The 20,465-nt window shown below is 42.5% G+C and overlaps 1 pseudogene; it reads left to right on the top strand.

The window, feature by feature from the left end:
• The first annotated feature begins 3,360 nt into the window (after window positions 1-3,360).
• On the top strand, window positions 3,361-3,889 carry LOC101269888 (ferritin light chain-like; annotated as a pseudogene).
• The last annotated feature ends 16,576 nt before the right edge of the window (window positions 3,890-20,465 follow it).

Raw genomic sequence — 20,465 nt, 5'->3', positions numbered from 1 at the left:
CTCCTCCAGGCTGAATAACCCCATGATCTTCAATCATTGCTCTTGTGACCCATGTGTAGTCCCCTCATCATCCTCTCTCCCTCCTTATAGCCATTAGTTTTTTGTCAATGCCCCTCTTAGTGTATAGCACAGAAACATTTATGCTGCAGTATAGAGGTGGAAGATTTTCTCCTGTGATATATGACATTGGTTCTTCTTTTCTTTTCCCCATCTCAGGTGCAAAGATCATTCTCCTAAGTTCATGGGTCACTGTGTACAAGGCCCCCTTGTTTCTTTATTCCTCATTGTCTGCATTCCTGACTTTTAGTTCTCCCTCCTGATTAGGCACTCAGTCTAATGTGAGAAAGATTAGATGAGGGTTTATGTCAGTGTCAATCATGTAGTTGTTTTTTATGCATGTATATTTCAATTTGCATAAATGGTATTATGCTATAAACTACATTTTCTATTTTTTTTTAACTAAAGGCTATTATTAAGATCTGTCCACATCACCATGTGGACAATCATTTCCTTGACTATAATTTCTGCATAGTATTTCCTTGACTATAATTGCTGCATAGTATTCCTGAGTGTACATCCAGCTCATTTTCTAAATCCATCCCCTCAATGACGGTAAAGAGGTGACCTCCTTCTCCCAGCTGCTACATATAATATTGTGATGAGCATCCTCATTCACGTCCCATTTATGAGAAATCCTCTTGGATCAGTTTTAGTTGCCAGAATCTCCTTGAGCTAGCTTAGCAAAAAACAAAACAAAACACACACACACACACACACACACACACATATATATATAATGGAGAGAATTCTTTTTTTTTTTTTTTTTGAAAATTCTTATTTTTAAATGGTTGGAAGAAAGCAGGATTTAGGCCAAGCTTCCAGGAATGACACCTGGAACTACACCCACCAGGGTGTAGTTCAGCAGAACTGACCCACCAGGGAGCAATGGGCCAGAGGACCTAGAAACCAACACCACCTCTTTGAAAGCAGGGAGGCCCATTTCCTAGCTTCTTGATACTCACCATGTTAGGACCAGATATCGGGCCCTCTACTACATCTTCTGAAAAATAAATTTCAGCTACCTAAAAGTCTTTGTGACCACACGTACCAACAAAAGTAACAGACACATCAGAAACAAGACCTCTGCCTCATGATAATCACTTCCACCTTCCAAATATCACATACATACATTGCTTGGAGGAAGCTAGGTCATTAATGGAACCTGAACAATAAGGGCATCTGGAAAATATAGATTTTACCTTTCCATCGCCTAGGGTGCAGGAAATCACGTTCTAAGTGAGGTAGAAGGAAGTTGGCTGAACCAATCTATCTATAGAATTTGCCACAAACAAAGAGTGGGACTGACAGATCACAGGCATGTACAAGCTTAATGTGCTCAAGTAGTGCCAGATCGTTCTACAGAGTGACTACATAAGTCTACACTCCCACCAGCAGTGCATGAGGGATCCCAATGCCCTCTTCCCTGACAACACTTGGCAATTACGCAGCTAAAAAATGTTTGCCAACCTAGTTATGATGCCAAAGTAAAAAGCACATATTTAGTGTTCCAGTACCCCATTGGAGTCGGTTGAACTTGATTTCTAACAATTTTTTCTGGTGTTTCTGACATGAGCTGCTACCTTACTAATTTTCCTCAAGCCAGTAGTTCCATTTTATATGTAATCTTAAATTCTGGACTTGACATTTATCTTTTTAAAATTTCTTGTAAATAGTATTAGCCTAGTGCCCTGGTCTATCAAGATTATTTTAAAATCTTTCTGTTATCTATTTTTTAAGTGCCCCGTTCAACTCTGAGAGAGTAGAGGGAAAGGGTGTTAATTTTCTATTTTACACATGAGAAGCTCAGAGAAGCTAAGTAACTTGATCAAAGCCACCCAGTGATACATGGAAGAGGCATGCTTTGAACCAAGCATGTTTGCAACCAAAGCCATTCACACGCAGGGTCATATGCTTTGCAAAATCATACAGGGGAATCTGAGGACTAACCCAGACTCCCTTTGGTTTAACCATTTAAAACATTATTTTACGATAGGCCCTTTTATGGCCTTTGTAAATAAAGTCTAATGAAAAGAACCAAAAGTGACTTAATGGAAAATTTTCAAGATCTTAAAAGATATTATTGCAAAAAATGAGTTTCTCATTAAAAATGGTTCAAGATGGGAAAAGTGTGTTTTTCTGTGACCTCCACACTTTTGCACCTGCTGTTCACTGGAAATCTCCTTTCTCCATCTGGACAATTCTTGCTGATCCTCCAACACCCAATTCAAGGTGATCTCTTCTGTTTTGTCTGCTCTGATCTCTTCAGAGAGAGAGATTCAAATCTAGGCACTTTGATTCCAGAACCCACGCTCTTGACCTTTATATGCAAAAACTAATGTGGAGAGAAACATAAAAAAAAACATATAATATGATGTGATTCATCTTACAAAAGACATAACACAAAGGCACAAAGGTCACAGAGAGGAAGAAGCAGCTGATTTACCTGAGAGAATCATGGGAGCATTTCAAAGGATGTGATTGTTGAACTGACCCTTGAAGAAGAAGCAGGATTTGCCAGGTAGACAAAGTAGATAGAGAATTTCAGACAGAGAGAACAGTAACAGCAAAGGCAGGGAGGAATGAAAGAGCATCTTTCTCCTAAAAGCATAATGATACACTCTTCCCCCAAATATCAGTCAAAGGGTGTTTTATAAATAACTCTGGATCTTAGAGATCATCTTTATAGTAAATTTTTACTTTACATTTTTAAAATGTATTTTAAAACTAGCTTGTTATCACTAATCAGTCAATGGTACAGCTAGGATTGCTGGTGTTTCCCCAAATTCTCTGATGACAAGACTTGTCTGGGGTTCTTGTTAAATACACAGCCTCCTGGGTCCCTGGAACTCCTCATTCAATGGGTCTGGGATGAAGTCAGAAACTTGTAATGTCTAACAAGTACCCCCAGGAAATTCCCATCAACAGAGAAGTTTGATGAACACTAGGCTAGCCTGGGCCCTGATGTCTAGCACTCCTCTGACGACACTTTGCAGAGGAGGAAAACTCCAGTGCAGCAGTCAGCCTCCTGGTCAGTTAACAATTAAATCGTGTGAACCACTGCGCTGGATAACTCGAAGATATATTTCATTAAAGAAGGTGACCATGAGCAGTGTGCTCGGTGTCTCTTGCTTCAACAGTGTTTGGGCAGAACTGACCCAGGGACACCCCTTCCTCTAGCCTCTGACCACCTGTCAACCATTTTTCTAGCCACAACTTTCAGAACCAACCAGTCAGCTATCCTCGGCCTCTGGGACCAGCCAACACCATTTTTTGAGCTTAGCTCCTTATTGCTGATCAACCATGAGCTCCCGGATTTTTCAGTATTATTCTACCCAGGTGGAGACCGCCATCCACCGCCTGGTGAACCTGCAACTGCAGGCCTCCTACACCTACCTCTCTCTCTGGGCTTCTATTTCCACCACGATGATGTGGCTCTGGAGGGCGTGGGTGACTTTTTCCATGAATTGGCTGAGGAGAAGCACAAGGGCACCGAACATCTCTTGAAGATGCAAAACGAGCGCTGCGGCCATGCCCTCTTCCAGGACCTGCAGAAGCCATCTCAAGATGAGTGGGGTAAAGCCCAGGATGCTGTGGAAGCCACCCTGTTCATGGAGAAGAACCTGAACCAGGCGCTTTTCACTCTGCATGCCCTGGGTTCTGCCCACACAGACCCCCAGCTCTCAGACTTCCTGGAGAGCCGCTTCCTGGATGAGCAGGTGAAACTCATCAAGAAGATGGTGACCACCTGACCAACCTCTGCAGGCTGGCTGGTCCCCAGGTGGGGCTGGGCAAGTATTTCCTCGAAAGGCCCACCCTCAAGCATGACTAGGAGCCTCTGGAGCTCAGCAGCCTTTGAGAAGCCCCTCTGGTGTCAGTGCTTCTGCCTGAAGCCTCTCTCTGCAGTCACTGAACAGCTTTTTAACTGTCCTGGAGCCCTCTCCCAAGCCTTGGACCAAATGGAAACAATAAGGCTTTTTGCAGCAAAAAATACTAACAATAATAGTAATGTGAATTTGGAATCCTTGTACCACATTGCTCTTTATAAACTCAGTGTCTGACACTTTTCCTGCACTGTCTCATCCAATCCCCTCAACACTCCTGCCAGGTAGATATTCTTTTACATTGTACAGATTTGGAGACTGAGTTGTCGGTCATGAAGCTTATAGTAAGTAGCCAAATTGAAATTTAAAGCCAAATTCATCTGAATCCAGAGACCATGTTCTTCCCATTATCCCAGATTCTGCAAGGGTCTAGGGCAGATTCTATCTTCACAAAGTCAATCTATACAAATGTCTAGCCACAGTTGAAGTCTGCATGCCTTTCCTCAGGACCTCTCCATTTTAGGTTGACCTTTCACTGACCTTTCCTCCCCCACCCCACCTGCTTCACCCCAAGAAGCCATCCTGTTTTCTCCTTGCCACTCCATTGCAATTTTACACCCAGATTATTTGTGTCTATAACAAGCAAGGCCACACCAATGTCTGGCTTTAAAAGAAGCATGAGTCTTCATTCCCGAGGTAATGAGACCTTTTTTTCCAAGTTCCTTCCTTCAAAGTTCATGAACTTAATAAAAAATAAGACCAGCTCTATTACAGCCCAGACCTCTGCTGCAGGAAGCCAGGGCTGACTGAGTAAAGGCAGTGCCTGAATGAAAAAGAAAATGTATTCATAGATCAGCACTGTCTTTGCCTTCCACCGACCAAATCCATAGACACACTGGGAGGCACCACAGCCCACATCTGAGCTTCCTGGTTACACACTACAGTTGACATTCACGTCACAAGGGCAAAGTGGACCTTGATATAGAGACGTTTACAGTCTTTGTTTATAGTCTTTTCTCCCCCTTGGAAGTAGAGCTTTGGAGAAGCCTGACACTTGACTCTTCAAAGTTGTTAGAGACGTGCATCCACCCAAACCCCACACAGAATAGTGTGAAAAACCCAGGGGATGCATGGAAGGAGTTACTCCTGGCTGTTTCTCATTGGCCTCTTGTTCCTCAGTGCCAGTGGCCATTGCCACATGCTTCTGCAGCTGCCCAGTAATGGTGCCACGGTGGCCCTTGCCATCACTTCATCCCTCCAAATGGCTCCTCTTCTGAGAATCTTAAAGGTCACTAGTATTCCCCCCCACCCCCCGCCTAGTATTCCCCCACTAGTATTCCCAACTCCTAGCAGCTCACTTGTATACCTACTGCTCTGAGGCCTCCCTGGACCCTCCAGGAACTTGGTTCACCTGCCCATCAGTCCCCTGTTAGCATTCACACATCTGTTCAGAAGACATGTTCTGAGTGCCAATCATGCTCCCAGCATGAGGGATGCACCTTGAATAAGACCCATCCTTGCTTTCCCACCAGCCTCACCTCCTTCCCTGCCCAAACTCTCCTCTCACCATCCTATGGACGCTTCATTCTGCGCCACTCAATCACTCATCTTCTCTGCTTTGGCTGCCAAGCTGCTGGAGAAGTTTGCCTAACGAGGCTGAATTGCACCAGAAAAGAATTAGCCAACTCTGCCTTGGCTTCAGTTTCTACATCGCAAGCCTGCAATGAGAAATAGAGGAGGGAAAGAATTTAAAACCCTAGTATACCATGTAACACAAGTAGGTGTTCAATAGATACTCCATCCAATTGCTGTGTGCTCTGAGCCACAGCCCCTCATCAGGACAATGGAGATAGCAAAACAGCAAAGTCTTTAGGCCATAGAAAGGATTCAAAAACAAACATGTCAACAGCCATTATTCCCTTGCGCCTTCCCCTAAATGAACATGGTCTGCCTGGGCTTTGGATCCCACACCATTGCCTGAGTTCTAGGTGGTTTCTGATCAGCAGCTTCACCCTATTGCTATTGCATCAGAGGAGCTCCGCTGATGACAGGTTTCAGACCTGCTAGGCTCCTAGAGCCTGTGCCACTGCCTCCTAATTCTCAGCTAAGACCATCAAAAAGATCGCAGAAAGATACAGGAAACAAATCTCAGGAGGCCCTGCAGCCCGGGAGGTTTGGTGCAAGGAAATATAACATCTCAGTGCCTGGAGCTCAGTGCTCCCAGGCCCTCCGCCCCCATCCCAGATGTGGTGGGCAGCGATGTTGAGGAGTAGGTTGTATTTCCTGTGAATTAAGCCATCGGGTGGGAGAACAATGTCAACATTGATGGGGAAAGGTCACTGAAATTCCAAGGACACTTGAGGCCTTTCACTGGGTTGAGACAGAGATGCCTAATGTTAATCCTACGTAATATGAGACAACCCACTTTCTAATGACAACCCACTTTCTAATGGGCCTACTGGAAGCTCAATTGGCCATTCACTGTGATTCAGTGCATCCTCAAGGAAGTGGTTTGGAAAGGAGGGAAATCTCTCTTTTTTTTTTAATCTGTGGTCCAAAACTCTCCCAGAATATATTAGCACGGGCTATTCTGATTCTTGGTGGAAAAGGTGTTTGCTCCATTCAAGACTTACTTAGTTGGAAGGCGAGGGGTTCCAACCTCCACAAATAGTGAAATCAATATTCTTTCATTTATTAAACACACGTTAATGGGGCACAGAATGTAATTAACACACAGGCTATTTCTGCTGCCCTCCTTAGGGTGGTTTTTGGCCCATGACCTTGGCTCTAAGGCCCATGTCTTTGCCCTTGTACTTTAGAGTTCATTCCTTTATCTGAAAAATACTTAATGTGTGCTTCCCTTCTTCCAGGCAGCATAGTGAGGGATAAAATGGCCAACAAGACAGAGCCATTCTCTCCCCTTACACAGTTTATTGACTAACTGGAAAGTCAAACCATGACTTTATTCATTACAATTAAGTGGCACAAGTGTAATGCCAGGGGAAGTGCAGGGTCCTCTGGGAACATAGAGCAGGCCCTCTGTAAGAGGAGAAAGGAAGGGGAATTTAAGAGGATCTTTGGAGAAGCTGACATTTCAGCTGGGCCTGGACAGAAGGCTAAGAGTTAGCCCAGGGAAGGGGAGCAGGAAATAAGGGGAACAAAGGAAGGCCACTGTCCCTGGGCTGGAGGGAGTAGGGAGTGGAAGGGGTGAGGCGTGGCTGATGCAGAGCAAGCAGTTGCAGGGGAGGGCTGCCTGTCTCACTCACTCCAGCTTTCCAGCTGCATGACGTCTCCAGACCCGCTTCAGCTCCAAGCTTTGCAACCTGCTTAGCTTGGGGATGGGAAGTTCCAACCTCCAAACACAGTGAAATCAATATTCTTTCATTTATTAAACACACATCAATGGGGCACCGAAGGTAATGAACACACAGGCTATTTCTGCTGCCGTCATTAGGGTGGTTTCTAGCCTGTAACCTTGGCTCTGATGCCTATCTTCAGTGACAGCCCAGCCCCCAGAGTCCCAGGAGAGCTCCAGCTTCCCAGGGGCCACTTGTCAGGGAGGGGAATCCAGACCACCTCCACTCATGTCTCCAGGGTCAGATTCCGATAATTAGAAGAAATTGTCAGAGTGGGGAGGCACAGGTGGTCCACCGAGTGGGACCCATGGTGCAGTGTTTCTGACATGGTGAGCTGTTTCCTCGCTCCTTTTCTTTGTCTTCGCTGGCAAGGAAATGATCTTCAGGAGAGTCGGGCACTGGAAGTGAACTCTTTGTCTCCCTAAATGAGTTCTCATCTCCTGGCTTGGATTAAACTCTGTCCCAGAAATGAGAGTTTCTGCAGATAAAACTTTAAGGAAACATGAAGAACAAAAGCAGAGTTGAAGGATAGGCGTGTGACCAACATTTTTATTTTCAACAATGAGAAAAAAGTAGACACAGGAAATGTCAGTGGTGGCCGAGACACTGAGACCAAGCCAGGATGAAGACAGGTGATCAAGGAGGAGGCCCCAGGACATCAGAGAAGGAAGCAGTGCTGACCAGGAGAGCAAGCTCACTCAGCTGGCTGCCTTTTTGTGGACAGATACGAGTTGGCAGTTTAGCACAAGTCCATAGTTTCTCTGGGATTCAACAAAACACGTGCCAAACACTTCCTTGGCAATTCCTTAAGATACATTCAACAAACGTACGCTAAATGTGGTGTGTCTGCAGAGTCAAGGCCAGGGCGTATGAGAACATGGAACAGAGTCACCTACCCCAGCCTGTGGCAGGTCTGAAAGGCACCCTGACAGAGGGCCACCTGAGCAGATAAAGCACACATCTGACACACGGTAGGGTATAGGGTAGAAGCAGAAGCAGGTAGTACAGCATGGTACAAACACTACAGCCAGACTGCCTGGGGTCAAAGAGGACTCTGCCATTTACTAGCTGTGCAATCCTGGGCAACTTCCCCTAACCTCACTGTGCCTCAATTTCCTCATCTGTAAAATGAGAATAATAATAGTATTTCACTCATAAATTTGATGTGAAAATTTTGAAAGCGTCAATATATGCAAAGTGCTGAGAATGGCACCTGGTAAGTGCTACATAAATGTTAGCTATGATTAAGGAGATGTGTGGTTAAGTTTTTTTTTTTTAATTAATAGTCTTTATTTTAAAGCAGGTTTAGGTTTATAGAAAAGCTGAGCAGAAAGTACACAGAATTCCCATATACCCCTCCCTTCCACACAAAATTTCCCCTACTGTTGGCATCTTGCATTGGTATGGTACATTTGTTACAATTGATGAGCTGATACTGACACGTTATTATTAACTAAAATCCACAGTTTACACTAGGGTTCACTCTGTGTTGTACATTCTATGGGTTTTGACAAATGTATAATGTCAGGTATCAGCCATTACAGAATCACACAGAATAGTTTCACTGCCCCAAAAAATCTGTGTTCTATCTCTTCCCTTCCCCCAACCCCAACTCCCTATCCCCTGGCAACCACTGATTTTTTTTTTTATTATCTCCATAATTTTACCTCTTCTAGAATGTCGTATTATTGGAACCATACAGTACATAGCCTTTTCAAATTGGCTTCTTTCACTTAGCAATATGCATTTAAATTTTCTCCATGTCTTTTCCCTGATTAAGTTTTTATAAATGGTGGGTATATTCATACCAATTTGAATGACAATACTCAAAGGAAGCTGAATAAAGAGTCTTTACCTTGTCATTCTATAGAAAGTTCTGTTAATATTTGCCTTTGGAACTATGCTATTTCATCCCCCAGTGAAGTCCGACCACTAAGGGTTTTTGTTCCTAGTTAAGTAACTCCTTTAAAATACAAACATTCCTGGGAGGTCACATTTTAAATATTTCAGGTCTAGAACCATAGCATTGTTCAGCTTGAAGGAGCTTCAGTATCAAATGTTCCCAAACCCGTATTTTTTTTTTAATCTTTATTGGAGTATAATTGCTTTACAATGGTGTGTTAGTTTCTGCTTTATAACAAAGTGGATCAGCTATACATATACATGTATCCCCATATCTCCTCCCTTTTGCGTCTCCTCCCACCCTCCCTATCCCACCCATCTACGTGGTCACAAACACCCAGCTGATCTCCCTGTGCTATGGGGCTGCTTCCCACTAGCTATCTATTTTACATTTGGTAGTGTTTATATGTCCATGCCACTCTCTTACTTTGTCCCAGCTTACCTTCCCCCTCCCCGTGTCCTCAAGTCCATTCTCTACATCTGTGTCTTTATTCCTGTCCTGCCCCTAGGCTCTTCATAACTATTTATTTTTCTTAGATTCCATACGTATGTGTTAGCATACGGTATTTGTTTTTCTTTCTGACTTACTTCACTCTGTATGACAGATTATAGTTCCATCCACCTCACTACAAATAACTCAATTTTGTTTCTTTTTATGGCTGAGTAATATTCTATCGTATATACGTGCCACATCTTCTTTATCTATTCATCTGTCGATAGACACTTAGGTTGCTTCCATGTCCTGGCTATTGTAACTACAGCTGCAATGAACATTGTGGTACATGACTCTTTTTGAATTATGGTTTTCTCAGGGTATAGGCCCAGTAGTGGGATTGCTGGGTCATATGGTAGTTCTATTTGTAGTTTTTTAAGGAACCTCCATACTGTTCTCCATAGTGGTTGTATCAATTTACATTCCCACCAACAGTGCAAGAGGGTTCCCTTTTCTCCACACCCTCTCCAGCACTTATCCTTCGTAGATTTTTGGAGGATGGCCATTCTGACTGCTGACATGTGATACCTCATTATAGTTTTGATTTGCATTTCTCTAATGATTAGTGATGTTGAGCATTCTTTCATGTGTTTGTTGGCTATCTGTATATTTTCTTTGGAGAAATGTCTGTTTAGGTCTTCTGCCCATTTTTGGATTGGGTTGTTTGTTTTTCTTTGATATTGAGCTGCATGTAAATTTTGGAGATTAATCCTTTGTCAGTTGCTTCATTTGCAAATACTTTCTCCCATTCTGAGGGTTATCTTTTCATCTTGTTTATGGTTTCCTTTACTGTGCAAAAGCTTTTAAGTTTCATTAGGTCTCATTTGTTTATTTTTGTTTTTATTTCCATTACTCTAGGAGGTGGGTCAAAAATGACCTTGCTGTGATTTATGTCATAGAATGTTCTGCCTATGTTTTCCTCTAAGAGTTTTATAGTGTCTGGCCTTACATTTAGGTCTTTAATCCATTTTGAGTTTATTTTTGTGTATAGTGTTATAGAGTGTTCTAATTTCATTCTTTTACATGTAGCTGTCCAGTTTTCCAAGCACCACTTATAAAAGAGGCTGTCTTTTCTCCATTGTATATTCTTGCCTCCTTTACCAAAAATAAGGTGACCATATGTGTGTGGGTTTATCTCTGGGCTTTGTAGCCTGTTCCATTGATCTATATTTCTGTTTTTGTGCCAGTACCATATTGTCTTGATTACTGTAGCTTTGTAGTATAGTCTGAAGTCAGGGAGCCTGATTCCTGCAGCTCCGGTTTTCTTTCTCAAGATTGCTTTGGCTATTCAGGGTCTTTTGTGTTTCCATACAAATCGTGAAATTGTTTGTTCTAGTTCTGTGAAAAGTGCCATTGGTAGTTTGATAGGGATTGCATTGAATCTGTGGATTGTTTTGGGTAGTATAGTCATTTTCACAATGCTTATTCTTCCAATCCAAGAACATGGTACATCTCTCCATCTGCCAAACCCGTATTTTAGAGATGGGAATCAGACAGAGAGGTGACTTAGTGAAGAGTACGCAGTCAAAGACAAGCAACACATCATTCATCTAGGAAGTCACCTGTCACTTGAATGCAGGTTTGGAGAGGGAGGGCCGGTAACCACACAGCCTGAACAGAGAAATTAAAATAAAAGTTTCAACAAAAAGATCTTTTGGGGACGAGGGGAAGATGGAGGAAGAGTAAGACTTGGAGATCACCTTCCTCCCCACAGATACACCAGAAATACATCTACATGTGGAACAACTCCTACAGAACACCTACTGAACGCTGGCAGAAGACCTCAGATCTCCCCAAAGGCAAGAAACTCCCCCACGTACCTGGGTAGGGGAAAAGAAAAAAGAATAAACAGAGACAAAAGGATAGGGACGGGACTTGCACCAGTGGGAGGGAGCTGTGAAGGAGGAAAGGTTTCCACACACTAGCAAGCCCCTTCGCGGGCAGACACTGCGGGTGGCGGAGGGGGAAAGCTTCAGAGCCGCGGAGGAGAGCACAGCAACAGGGGTGCGGAAGGCAAAGCGGAGAGATTCCCGCACAGAGGATCAGGGCCGACCGGCACTCACTAGCCAGTGAGGCTTGTCTGCTCACCCGCCGGGGTGGGCGGGACTGGGAGCTGAGGCTCAGGCATCGGAGCTTAGATCCCAGGGAGAGGACTGGGGTTGGCGGCGTGAACACAGTCTGCAGGAAGTTAGTGCACCACGGCTAGCCAGGAGGGAGTCCGGGGAAAAGACTGGACCTGCCGAAGAGGCAAGAGACTTTTTCTTCCCTCTTTGTTTCCTGGTGCGCGAGGAGAGGGGATTAAGAGCGCTGCTTGAAGGAGCTCCAGAGACGGGCGCGAGCTGCGGCTAAAAGCGCGGACACCAGAGACAGGCATAAGACGCTAAGGCTGCTGCTGCTGCCACCAAGAAGCCTCTGTGCGAGCACAGGTCACTATCCACACCCCTCTTCCAGGGAGCCTGTGCAGCCCACCACTGCCAGGATCCCGGGATCCAGGGACAACTTCCCCGGGAGAACTCACGGCACGCCTCAGGCTGGTGCAACGTCACGCTGGCCTCTGCCACTGCAGGCTCGCCCCACACTCCGTACCCCTCCCTCCCCCCGGCCTGAGTGAGCCAGAGTCCCTGAATCACTGGCTCCTTTAACCCTGTCCTGTCTGAGTGAAGAACAAATGCCCTCTGGCGACCTACACTGAGGCAGGGCCAAATCCAAAGCTGAGCCCCTGTGAGCTGTGAGAACAAAGAAGAGAAAGGGAAATCTCAGCAACCTCAGAAGCAGTGGATTAAAGCTCCACAATCAACTTGATGTATCCTGCATCTGTGGAATACATGAATAGAAAACGAATCATCCCAAATTGAGGAGCCGTGTGGATGAGAGGCTCTTGGTGCTGCAGCCAGGAGTCAGTGCTGTGCCTCTGAGGTGGGAGAGCCAACTTCAGGACACTGGTCCACAAGAGACCTCCCAGCTCCACATTATATCAAATGGCAAAAATCTTCCAGAGAGCTCCATCTCAACACCACCACCCAGCTTCACTCAATGACCAGCAAGCTACAGTGCTGGACACCCTATGCCAAACAACCAGCAAGACAGGAACACAACCCCACTCATTAGCAGAGAGGCTGCCTAAAATCATAATAAGTCCACAGACACCCCAAAACACACCACCAGACTTGGACCTGCCCACCAGAAAGACAAGATCCAGCCTCATCCACCAGAACATAGGCACTAGTCCCCTCCACCAGGAAGCCTACACAACCCACTGAACCAACTTTAGCCACTGGGGACAGACACCAAAAACAATGGGAAATACGAACCTGCAACCTGCAAAAAGGAGACCCCAAACACAGTAAGATAAGCAAAATGAGAAGACAGAAAAACACACAGCAGATGAAGGAGCAAGATAAAAACCCACCAGACCTAACAAATGAAGAGGAAATAGGCAGTCTACCTGAAAAAGAATTCAGAATAATGATAGTAAAGATGATCCAAAATCTTGGAAATAGAATAGACAAAATGCAAGAAACATTTAACAAGGACCGAGAAGAACTAAAGATGAAACAAGCAACGATGAACAACACAATAAATGGAATTAAAAATACTCTAGATGGGATCAATAGCAGAATAACTGAGGCAGAAGAACAGATAAGTGACCTGGAAGATAAAATAGGGGAAATAACTACTGCAGAGCAGAATAAAGAAAAAAGAATGAAAAGAACTGAGGACAGTCTCAGAGACCTCTTGGGACCACATTAAATGCACCAACATTCAAATTATAGGGGTTCCAGAAAAAGAAGAGAAAAAGAAAGGGACTGAGAAAATATTTGAAGAGATTACAGTTGAAAACTTCCCTAATATGGGAAAGGAAATAGTTAATCAAGTCCAGGAAGCACAGAGAGTCCCATACAGGATAAATCCAAGGAGAAATATGCCAAGACACATATTAATCAAACTATCAAAAATTAAATACAAAGAAAACATATGAAAAGCAGCAAGGGAAAAACAACAAATAACACACAAGGGAATCCCCATAAGGTTAACAGCTGATCTTTCAGCAGAAACTCTGCAAGCCAGATGAGACTGGCAGGACATATTTAAAGTGATGAAGGAAAAAAACCTGCAACCAAGATTACTCTATCCAGCATAGGTTCTCATTCACGTTTGACAGAGAAATTAAAACCTTTACAGACAAGCAAAAGCTGAGAGAGTTCAGCACCACCAAACCAGCTTTACAACAAATGCTAAAGGAACTTCTCTAGACAGGAAACACAAGAGAAGGAAAAGACCTACAATAATGAACCCAAAACAATTTAGAAAATGGGAATAGGAACATACATATCAATAATTACCTTAAATGTAAATGGACTAAATGCTCCCACCAAAAGACACAGATTGGCTGAATGGATACAAAAACAAGACCCATATATATACTGTCTACAAGAGACCCACTTCAGACCTAGAGACACATACAGACTGAAAGTAAGGGGATGGAAAAAGATATTCCATGCAAATGGAAACCAAAAGAAAGCTGGAGTAGCAATTCTCATATCAGACAAAATAGACTAAAATAAAGACTATTACAAGAGACAAAGAAGGACACTACATAATGATCAAGGGATCGATCCAAGAAGAAGATACAACAATTGTAAATATTTATGCACCCAACATAGGAGCACCTCAATACATAAGGCAAACACTAACAGCCATAAAAGGGGAAATCGACAGTAACACATTCATAGTAGGGGACTTTAACACCACTTTCACCAATGGACAGATCATCCAAAATGAAAATAAATAAGGAAACACAAACTTTAAATGATACATTAAACAAGATGGACTTAATTGATATTTATAGGACATTCCACCCAAAAACAACAGAATACACATTTTTCTCAAGTGCTCATGCAACATTCTCCAGGATAGATCCTATCTTGGGTCACAAATCAAGCCTTGGTAAATTTAAGAATATTGAAATTGTATCAAGTATCTTTTCCGACCACAGTGCCATGAGATTAGATATCAATTACAGGAAAAGATCTGTAAAAAATACAAACACATGGAGGCTAAACAATACACTACTTAATAACGAAGTGATCACTGAAGAAATCAAAGTGGAAATAAAAAAATACCTAGAAACAAATGACAATGGAGACACGACGACCCAAAACCTATGGGATGCAGCAAAAGCAGTTCTAAGAGGGAAGTTTATAGCAATACAATCCTACCTTAAGAAACAGGAAACATCTCGAATAAACAACCTAACCTTGCACCTAAAGCAATTAGAGAAAGAAGAACAAAAAAAACCCAAAGTTAGCAGAAGGAAAGAAATCAGAAAAATCCGATCAGAAATAAATGAAAAAGAAATTAAGGAAATGATAGCAAAGATCAATAAAACTAAAAGCTGGTTCTTTGAGAAGATAAACAAAATTGATAAACCATTAACCAGACTCATCAAGAAAAAGAGGGAGAAGGTTCAAATCAATAGAATTAGAAATGAAAAAGGAGAAGTAACAACTGACAATGCAGATATACAAAAGATCATGAGAGATTACTACAAGCAACTCTATGCCAATAAAATGGACAACCTGGAAGAAATGGACAAATTCTTAGAAATGTACAACCTGCCAAGACTGAGCCAGGAAGAAATAGAAAATATGAACAGACCAATCACAAGCACTGAAATTGAAACTGTGATTTAAAATCTTCCAACAAACAAAAGCCCAGGACCAGATGGCTTCACAGGCGAATTCTATCAAACATTTAGAGAAGAGATAACACCTATCCTTCTCAAACTCTTTCAAAATATAGCAGAGGGAGGAAAACTCCCAAACTCATTCTACGAGGCCACTATCACCTTGATACCAAAACCAGACAAGGATGTCACAAAGAAAGAAAACTACAGGCCAATATCACTGATGAACATAGATCCAAAAACCCTCAACAAAATACTAGCAAAGAGAATCTAAAAGCACATTAAAAGGATCATACACTATGATCAAGTGGGTTTATCCCAGGAATGCAAGGATACTTCAATATATGCAAATCACTCAACATGATAAACCATATTAACAAATTGAAGGAGAAAAACCATATGATCATCTCAATAGCTGCAGAGAAAGCTTTCGACAAAATTCAACACCCATTTATGATAAAAACCCTCCAGAAAGTGGGCATAGAGGGAAATTTCCTCAACATAATAAAGGCCATATATGACAAACCCACAGCCAACATCGTCCTCAATGATGAAAAACTGAAAACATTTCCACTAAGATCAGGAACAAGACAAGGTTGCCCACTCTCACCACTCTTATTCAACATAGTTTTGGAAGTTTTAGCCACAGCAATCAGAGAAGGAAAGGAAATAAAAGGAATCCAAATCGGAAAAGAAGAAGTAAAGCTGTCACTCTTTGCAGATGACATGCTACTATACATAGAGAATCCTAAAGATGCTACCAGAAAACTACTAGAGCTAATCAATGAATTTGGTAAAGTAGCAGGATACAAAATTAATGCACAGAAATCTCTGGCGTTCCTATACACTAATGATAAAAAATCTGAAAGTGAAATCAAGAAAACACTCCCATTTACCACTGCAACAAAAAGAATAAAATACCTAGGAATAAACCTACCTAAGGAGACAAAAGACCTGTATGCAGAAAACTATAAGACACTGATGAAAGAAATTAAAGAGGATACAAACGGATGGAGAGATATACCACGTTCTTGGATTGGAAGAATCGACATTGTGAAAATCACTCTACTACCCAAAACATTTTACAGAGTCAATGCAATCCCTATAAAACTACCACTGGCATTTTTCACAGAACTGGAACAAAATATTTCACAATTTGTATGGAAACAGAAAAGATCCCGAATAGCAAAAGCAATCTTGAGAACAAAACACGGAGCTGGAGGAATCAGGCTCCCTGACTTCAGACTATACTACAAAGCTACAGTAATCAAGGCAGTATGGTACTGGCACAAAAACAGAAAGATAGATCAATGGAACATCATAGAAAGCCCAGAGATAAACCTATGCACATATGGTCACCTTATCTTTGATAAAGGAGGCAGAAATGTACAGTGGAGAAAGGACAGCCTCTTCAATAAGTGGTGCTGGGAAAGCTGGACAGGTACATGTAAAAGTATGAGATTAGATCACTCTCTAACACCATACACAAAAATAAGCTCAAAATGGATTAAAGACCTAAATGTAAGGCTAGAAACTATCAAACTCTTAGAGGAAAACATAGGCAGAACACTCTATGATATAAATCACAGCAAGATCCTTTTTGACCCACCTCCTAGAGAAATGGAAGTAAAAACAAAAATAAACAAATGGGACCTAATGAAACTTCAAAGCTTTTGCACAGCAAAGGGAACCATAAAGAAAACCAAAAGACAACCCTCAGAATGGGAGAAAATATTTGCAAATGAAGCAACTGACAAAGGATTAATCTCCAAAATTTATAAGCAGCTCATGCAGCTCAATAACAAAAAAACAAACAACCCAATCCAAAAATGGGCAGAAGACCTAAATAGACGTTTCTCCAAAGAAGATATACAGACTGCTAACAAACACATGAAAGAATGCTCAACATCATTAATCATTAAAGAAATGCAAATCAAAACTACAATGAGGTATCATCTCACAGCAGTCAGAATGGCCATCATCAAAAAATCTACAAACAATAAATGCTGGAGTGGTTGTGGAGAAAAGGGAACACTCTTGAACTGCTGGTGGGAATGTGAATTGGTACAGCCACTATGGAGAACAGTATGGAGGTTCCTTAAAAAACTACAAATAGAACTACCATATGACCCAGCAATCCCACTACTGGGCATATACCCTGAGAAAACCATAATTCAAAAAGAGTCATGTACCAAAATGTTCATTGCAGCTCTAGTTACAATAGCCCAGAGATGGAAACAACCTAAGTGTCCATCATTGGATGAATGGATAAAGAAGATGTGGCACATATATACAATGGAATATTACTCAGCCATAAAAAGAAACGAAATTGAGTTACTTATAGTGAGGTGGATGGACCTAGAGTCTGTCATACGGAGTAAAGTAAGTCAGAAAGAGAAAGACAAATACCGTATGCTAACGCATATATATGGAATTTAAGAAAAAATTAATGTCATGAAGAACCTAGGGGTAAGACAGAAATAAAGACACAGACCTACTAGAGAATGGACTTGAGGATATGGGGTGGGGGAAGAGTAAGCTGTGATAAAGTGAGAGAGAGGCATGGACATATATACACTACCAAATGTAAAATAGATAGCTAGTGGGAAGCAGCCGCATAGCACAGGGAGATCAGCTCGGTGCTTTGTGACCGCCTGGAGGGGTGGGATAGGGAGGGTGGGATAGGGAGGGTGGGAGGGAGGGAGACATATGGGAACATAGGTATATATATAGCTGATTCACTTTGTTATAAAGCAGAAACTAACACACCATTGTAAAGCAATTATACTCCAATAAAGATGTAAAATAAAATTTTAAAAAAAGCTTTGGCTTTATCTTCTTGACACAAGGGAGACATAGAAAGATTGTGAGCAGTGCACCATACACAAAAATAAACTCAAAATTGCTTAAGGACTTAAATAGAAGATACAACACCACAAAACTTCCAGAAGAGAACATAGGCAAAACATTCTCTGACATAAATCGTACCAATGTCTTCTTATGTCAGTCTCCCAAGGCAATAGAATTAAAAGCAAAAATAAACAAATGAGACCTAATCAAACTTATAAGCTTTTGCACAGCAAAGGAAACCATAAACAAAACAAAAAGACTGGGAGAAAATATTTGCAAATGATATGACTGACAAAGGACTAATTTCTGAAATATACAAACAGCCCATACAACTCAATAACAAAAAAACAAACCACCCAATCAAAAAATGGGCAGAAGACCTAAACAGATATCTCTCCAAAGAAGACATACAGATGGCCAATAGGTATATGAAGAGATCCTGAACATTGGTAATTATTAGAGAAATGCAAATTAACACTACAATGAGATACTGCCTCACACCAGTCAGAAAGGCCATCATTAGAAAGTCTACAGATAACAACTGCCAGAGAGGGTGTGGAGAAAAGGAACCCTCCTACACTGTTGGTGGGAATGTAAATGAGTGCAGCCACTGTGGCAAACAGTTTGGAGGTTCCTCAAAACACTAAAAATAGAGTCTCCGTATGATGCAGCAATCCCACTCATGGGTATATATCCAGAGGAAACTATAATTCAAAAAGATACATGCACTCTTATATTCACAGCAGCATTATTCACAATAGCCAAGACATGGAAACCACCTAAATGTCCATCGACAGGTGAATGGATAAAGATGTGGTATATATACACAATGGAATACTACTCAGTCATAAAAAAGAACGAAATAATGCCATTTGCAGCAACATGGATGGACGTAGAGATGATCACACTAAGTGAAGTAAGTCAGACAGAGAAAGAAAAATACCACATGATAACATTTATATGTAGAATCTAAAATATGACACAAATCAACTTATTTACAAAACAGAAACAGACTCACAGACAACTGAAAAAAAAAAGAGATCTTTTGAATTTCATCCATGAACATGTACATGTACAATCGTTTAATTATTTCATGTATAACCTTTATCAGTAATAACAACATTAAAGTTAGGGCTATTTATTTACCAATATATACTTATTGAGTGCCTACAAAATGTAAGACAATAAGCTAGGTGTAAAGATATGCAGGTGAAAATAATATAGGCTTGCAGAAAGTAGGAATGAATGACTGCCTGGGGCAATCCAGGAAGGCTTCCCCGAAGAGGTGGCATTTGATCAGGCCCTGAAGGATGAACAGATATAGGTGGGAAAAGAAGGACACTAGAGTGAACCTGGGAAGAGGAAAGTGTGGGATGTTTATTCAGGAGTAGTGAGCAGTTTGACTGGCCGAGAAGAGAACACACGGGGGAGTCACAGAAGTGAGGCTGCACATTCCCCATTACAGTGTCAAGGTGACCTTAGGCTGCAGAGGGACTGGCCTGGGCAGAGCCCTCAGAAAGCTAACTCCTCCATGTCACCACCGTTCCCAAGGCCCGGGTTGCTCCACCAGGGTCAAGTGTCCAGCCACCCACTGAACACTTGCCAAAAGGCAGTCTACAGCAGGTTCTTAGAGAACTCAAGGACTCCCTGCTTCCTCCCTGTGTCCTTGGCGGCCGTGTCCTCATTGTGCTCTCTAAGGAACAAGTTTCCTCTGGAAGGGCAGACAATAGAATTCTTTTGAGAGAGATTTCTCAGGCATGAGTCGTCCCAAGGCAACCTTAATTCAGCCTGGCGGGGGGTGGGGGTGGGGGTTGGAGGGTGGGCTTTCCTTCCTGGAAGTCCAGCTTATTAGCGAATTGCCTCCCCACCCTCATCCCACCCCTTCTGGCAGCCCTGCACTTCCAGCCCCCATTCCTCTGCTAAGGCAGCAGACTCCCACCAGCCCTTGCAGTCAGGATGGGCTTAAGCGACTTTCTCCATTAAATTCCAGACTCCTTATTTGATGCAACCGTGTTTCCACCAGCCTCCCCAAGCTTGTCAGAGAAAGGAAGGCTCTGGGTCTGCAAGACACCCCACTCAAATAAATGCCCAGTTGACAAGCAAGCACCGCCATGTCAAAGAGGAATCAGGAGTGTGGTTGACAAGGACGGGGTCTTGGGAAAGTGAGGGCTGTTTGGGACTGATCTCTCACAGTCCTTTCAACACTTACCTCCCTCCTGACTGTTTCCCCATCTCTGTAGATGAAGGCACGCATGCGCGCACACACAGCACTGGTCCTCTTATTCCCTGTACTCACC

The sequence above is a fragment of the Orcinus orca genome, chromosome 1 (assembly GCF_937001465.1).
Source record: "Orcinus orca chromosome 1, mOrcOrc1.1, whole genome shotgun sequence".
In the NCBI taxonomy this organism is placed as follows: Eukaryota; Metazoa; Chordata; class Mammalia; order Artiodactyla; family Delphinidae; genus Orcinus; species Orcinus orca.
This window is presented reverse-complemented; position numbering and strand designations above follow the sequence as displayed.